We start from the raw sequence: 6,000 nt of genomic DNA on the forward strand, positions 1-6,000 counted from the left end.
CATAACTCATGCCAATAGGAGTGAAGTTCCTCCTGAATGGTTTCTTTTGTCCTTGGTTGTTCATGGCGAGGACTTCTCCTAGATTAAAGGTGCTAACATTATTTGAGTGGGCGGTTTTGGAAGAATAAGGATTGTCGTTCTTCTTTCCTTTCCAGCCACTGTTGGAGTTATTGTTGGCAGCTTTAGACTTAACCAAGTCATCTTCAATATTGATCCCAATATCATAAACATCCTTAAAGGTATGAAGGTTTTTTTGATACTTAAGATGTTTGGAATATTTTTCTTGGAGATTTTTAATGAACAGTCTTACGGACTCTTTTTCACTTGGTACCTCGATCATTTTAGCTGAGGTTTCTCTCCATTTGTTAAAGAAAGAAGTGAAGCCTTCATTCTCTTTCAGTTTGAGGATTTCAAGTTCTCTATGGTCAGTTTCGACTTGAATGTTGCATTTGTACCTATCAACGAAAGTGTTTGCTATGGATTCCCAGGTAGAAGTCTTTTCTTTTTCGAGAGAAAAGAACCATTGTTGGCAAACGGTCTCGAGAGATAGTGAGAACAGAGAAGGGAAGACCTTCTTATCGATACCCTAGATACTCATTATTGTTTCAAATGCTCTTAAATGGAAGTAAGGGTTGTCAATTGCCCTAAATTTTGGGATGTCGTTGGCGCTGAACTTCTGCGGAAGAAGATCTTTATCCATCGAGACCCCTTGGGATGTGAGTTCTTGAAACTTGTAGTCACTTGACAACTTGCTTAGGCTCTTTTGCATGAGGTCCATTTGTTGTTGTTTCACAGGATCATCGATCTTAAGTGCGAGAAGCTTCAGTGTCTCAGTTACAGTAGCCAGTTGGTTCTGGAGATCGTTGACTTCTTCTTGAGTTGCCATTATAACTCTTGCTTTCCTTTTGCGGGCTATAGGTTTGTCGAAAAGTTGGACTTGTACGAAGAGGTTATCTTTGATTAATCGTCCTTCCTTTCTTGACCACGCGCTGTAAATTAAGCCAATTTGCATTTTAATTACTTGACTCGAATCAACTTGACTTTATGGTTTTTATTTTTTTATTTTTTTTAAATAAAAAAAATGTACATATTTTTAGGGAACTAAGTATTATTATTTATTGGAGGATTAATATCCGACTTACCCACCTTAAAAAAATGACGAAAAAAAAAACGCGCACACAAGACTCTCTTAATCATGGTCAAAACACGTGTATTGGTGTGTGCATTGAGTGTAAGTGACATGCTTGGACTCTGGTGTAAGACCATGGGACTTAGTGCCTAAACTCGAACATTGATTCAATTAAGAATTATTGTCAGCAAAATTAACCGAATTAAACAGAAAACTGAATAATTAGACATTAGGTGATGACTCGACAAACAATCCGAACTGTCGGCCAAGCGACAGGACTGGCGTCGCATTATGGTGGTTGGCGCCAGACAATTTAGTAAATTTCTGGCACTACACACTATAACGTGGCGCTACAGCTCAGACTTTGGCGCCAATATTGGAGCTTCGGTCTGGGACTGTTTTCGGTATTATTAGTCAACTGGGGTATGCCTAAAGTCGTACTAGGTCAATTTCGATTAAAAAAAAACTTTATTGACTCAAATTAATTAATTAATTGATTAATTAGGCAAAGTTCTTTAAGTCATTAATTTTAGTCTCAGCACAAATCAACAAACGGTTAAGAGAAATATAGAATATATATGCACAACAAATAATGCACAATTAGTCAAGTAGGCACAATATGATGCAATAAGTTTGCAACCTAACCATGACTCTAGTTCTCTAAAGTTCGGGATATGGTTTAGTCAATAGAGGGTCCATGGTTAATTGTCCGGATGCACCGCGCGGAAGCCTAACCGTGAAGGGTTGGCGCGTGTGGATGGGACACCGCGAGTTTTAGAAAAAACTCGCTTCCATGGTTTGGTGAATTCAACATCTCGGATGTACCCTTTGTTGCCAGGAGCGTTCAATTGGGTAGATGGAGCATGAATTCCCAGAGGGTTATGTCCATATGTAGAACACATATGGGTTTCAGAAAAGTGAGAAAAACTTCAATCAGGAAGTAGGATCGAGCAAACAATACGAAAAACCGGTCGAAATTAGAACGCATATTTCTGGCTCGGTATTGGGGGAAATTGGCGCCAGCAAACAGAGACTGGCGCCAACTTTTAACTGTAGCGCCTGGCGCCAATATTGGCGTCTGGCGCTACGGCTAAAAGTTTGGCGCCAAGCTCTGGCCCCTGACGCTACTTCCCACATGCCTCAGCAGCTTTCTGTGCTCAATAAAATCTTCCAGTTTCGCGCGGTGTTATTTCAGTCCTAGTTGTGAAAGACATTTCTCAAATTTCCTACGTGTAAAATCCTATGTTTTTGACTCATTACGGATGGTCTTTCCAATGAGAACCTTTTTATGCATATGACAATAATGTTAATCAAAATTACGCACATGAAATATTTAGAACTTTTCGAGTCTCATCCACTCATTCTAAATCATTGCCGAAACAAATTCAGGAATTAAAATAGAAATCCTCCCCAGTGGAGTCGCCAAAAACTGTAGGGAATAGTTTCAAGCCTTTAAAATCCCACTAGCTTGAACCCCACTGTGATCATACACTAAAGTACGGTGGCGTCCAAAAGGGAAGAAGATAGAGCAAAAGAGTCGCCAACAAGTTTTTAAGGAACTTGTAAACCGTTCATAGGATGAAGGTTACACCCCTTAACGATCCAAGAGATCGTCAACTCCATAAGGTCATGAACCAAATAAGGGTTCGGGGATGAAGGTACAAATACAACCTAAAAGAGATTGAACCTGCCCTAATAATAGGCCTCTACTTTATTCTGCTCGTATTCATGTGCGCTTTCTGACTAACATACAATCAATAGAATTAACCCTAAACCTGTTTAATCTATGTTGGTTGAATATAATGCACAAATAAACTATTATTGGCGATCACTTGAATTATAATCATATTAACCCTAACAAGATTATTAATTATCTTATTAAGCGTGATTACAAGTACCAAATTCCCTTTAAACATGCATAAAAGGCGTGATCAAGAAATAAATATAAATAACCAAGCAACAATAATAAACAATATCATGATAATAAAAATCATAATCATCATAAAATAATAATAATAATTATAATCGTGATAACCATAAATATAATCATAATAATAACAATATTCATGTTAAAGCATAATAATAATAGCAAGATCCTAGGCATGATACTAACAAGATTAATAACAAACCCTAGCATGTCACTAAACAATAAAAATCAAATATTTAACCCTAACATGATACTAACAATCATAAATATTAGGAAGAACATAAAAGGCATCACAACAATCATATTTAATATTAAAATTACCCTAGACATAATACTAGGCATATCATAATAACAATGTAAACATGATTTCTACATCAAAATAACAATAAATCAATAAAAGTACTTACTTGGATGCCTCGTACCTCTTTCTAATAACAAAATACACATGTTAGTAACTTCAAGGAAAATAATAAACAAAGTAATCAAATTAAATAATTAAAAGAGAGATTTGAGACCAAACCCTCAGAAATTAAACCTTTCACGTCTAGGGCGAAGGCAACTTCGAATATGGCTAGGTATTTCTAGATCTTGTGAATGCGGAATTTTGTATGAAAAAGCAAGAAAGAATAGAATGCTAAAGAATACTTGATTGTTAATGAAAGCTAATTAAAACTAATTGTTGATGAGAATTCGTGAAAATTGGTGAATGAAAGATTGTAGATGAATACTTAAGAATGAGGAGAATTGATGAATGAAAAATTGCGAATGAAGAGAGTTGGTGAAGGAAAACTTGCGAATGAAGAGAGTTAGTGAATGAAAACGGAGTTTTTGATACGATATTTATAGAGAAAATCAGCCAAAAAAGATAATTTAACAAAACAGAGTCTGAAGATCGCAAAACAGGATTGGCGCCAACCCTGGCTAGCTGGCGCCAGGCACCAGTGGCTAGCGCCAGGCGCCAATGGCTAGCGCCTGGCGCCAAGCCCAAGGCCTGGGGTTGGACGCCAGTCTTAATTCCAACGCGTTTTCGAAAATCTGATAAGTTTACCGTACTGGAAGATAAAATAATATAATTTCTTCGAAAATGCTATTTGATCTTGATTAAAACTCTGAAAAGTCCTAATTGAATTAGGAATGAAAAGAACCTTCTAGAAGACTCTAGAAGACTAAAACCATTCCTAATTGCATTCGGAATGATAAATCATATTAGGCCCTCCCCTAGATCATTGGGCCGTACATAAAGCTCAAACCGGGCCCAGTTTAGTAAATTGGCCATAACTTCCTCAATATTCATCGGAATTGGGCTTATAATATATCGTTGGAAAGGTCTTTGAAAACCCCATCCAACTACACCATTATTGGACCCATATCATGGATCAACCAAACTGGATTAGCTATTTTCTTAAAAATAAAGTTTTCCAAAACAGGGAGAAAAGAAAAGAAATAAAACTTTCCGCAACACTAGACCTTTCCACACTTTCGTTTCATTCGATTATGACTCGACGTGAAAGGCACTCATCACCGGGTTTGGTTTTGGGGAGACACAAATGGGTGTCTACAATGTGCTTCTCCCTGTGGTTCGATCCCTCTTCTTTCATATACTTGTATTATATAGGTTAAGTTGAGTGTTATAAATTGTATTTGATTTAGGTGTAATCGTCTAACGACACGATTATTCCTTCATCAAATTGGCGCCATTGCTGGGGAGGCGGCTTCCATTGCTATTTCATTGCTTATTTGAGACTATCTCACCTTTTTTTTGTTACTGTTTGCTACTTTTGTTACTTGTCAGTGCTTACGTTCTTCTTAGCTTTGTTATATGAACAGAGGTCGAACCCGCTAAAGGTCTTTGATTCCCATCGATCTAGAGCTAGAGAGGTATTTGTCCCTACTTTGAAGAGAAGCGAGAGTAAGGAGTAGAAATTCTCACACCCTAACGAAAGGAGTAAGATAATTAGAAGATACTCCACCCTCTTCACCCTCAAGTGAAGAATTAGATAGCCCTAACTCATCATCAAGTCCGGAAATCAACCCTTTCTCAACCTTTAAGTTCGAGAGTGAAGAAGGTCCTAAAATGAGAGAGAATACACCTTTGAGTCGTCTTAGGGCTCCCGAAGCCTTTAGAGCACAAAGTGGGATCTTAACTCCTCCTATTCAAGCCAACAATTTCGAAATCAAGCCCAATTTAATTGCTTTGATAGAAAGGAAACAATTCTCGGGTGGGAAATTTGAGAGTCCTCATGAGCACTTAAAATAGTTCGAGAGATATTGTGACACAGTAAAGGTTAATGGAGTGACTCAAGAATATATTTGCCTCAAGATGTTTCCAATTTTCTCTAATTGGGAGAGGACTAGAATGGCTAGAGAAGGAGGTGCCCCCTAATTCTCTCACAACATGGGAATAAGTGACTATGGCTTTCTTGAGGAGGTTCTATAACCATAGGAAGTCTGCCGAGATTCGGTATTCGATCCAAGGCTTTCGCCAAAAGACTGGTGAGTCTTTAAGTGCAGCATAGGAACGATACAAAGAACTTCAACGTCAATGCCCACACCATGGGATACCCAAGTATCAACTCATTCACAATTTCTATGGAGGTCTCACACCTCAAGGAAGAACAAGCCTAGGCGGCCAGCGGTTCAATCATGAACAAAGGAGAGGATGAAGTGGAGTGTATTATAAAGGAGGCCGCAAAGCACTATGATGATTAGTATGAAGGAGAAAGGGATACTACTTCTAGTAGGGGTGTTTATACATTGGAGCAAGCCAACGCAATCAACAACCTCTCTACCTAAATCTCCAAAATGACCAAGCAAATGGACGAATTGATGAAAGAAAGGTCCAATACTCACGGCAATACCTCCCCTTCTTCCAAGGGAGGCAATGGTATGACCACTTCTTCCCCCTCTTCTTACAATACAATGCCCCAAGGATGCATGTTTTGTT

The 6,000-nt window shown here is 38.2% G+C and overlaps 1 non-coding gene across 1 annotated transcript; it reads right to left on the minus strand.

Moving 5' to 3' along the window:
* Nucleotides 1–5,510: 5,510 nt before the first annotated feature.
* LOC145629773 (small nucleolar RNA R71) lies at nucleotides 5,511–5,616 on the minus strand. Its single transcript, XR_014111920.1, has one exon. It is a non-coding gene; the product is annotated as a small nucleolar RNA R71 (small nucleolar RNA).
* Between the last annotated feature and the right edge of the window lie 384 nt (nucleotides 5,617–6,000).

This window comes from Chenopodium album, chromosome 4 (assembly GCF_948465745.1).
Source record: "Chenopodium album chromosome 4, dcCheAlbu1.1, whole genome shotgun sequence".
NCBI classification, from domain to species: domain Eukaryota; kingdom Viridiplantae; phylum Streptophyta; class Magnoliopsida; order Caryophyllales; family Amaranthaceae; genus Chenopodium; species Chenopodium album.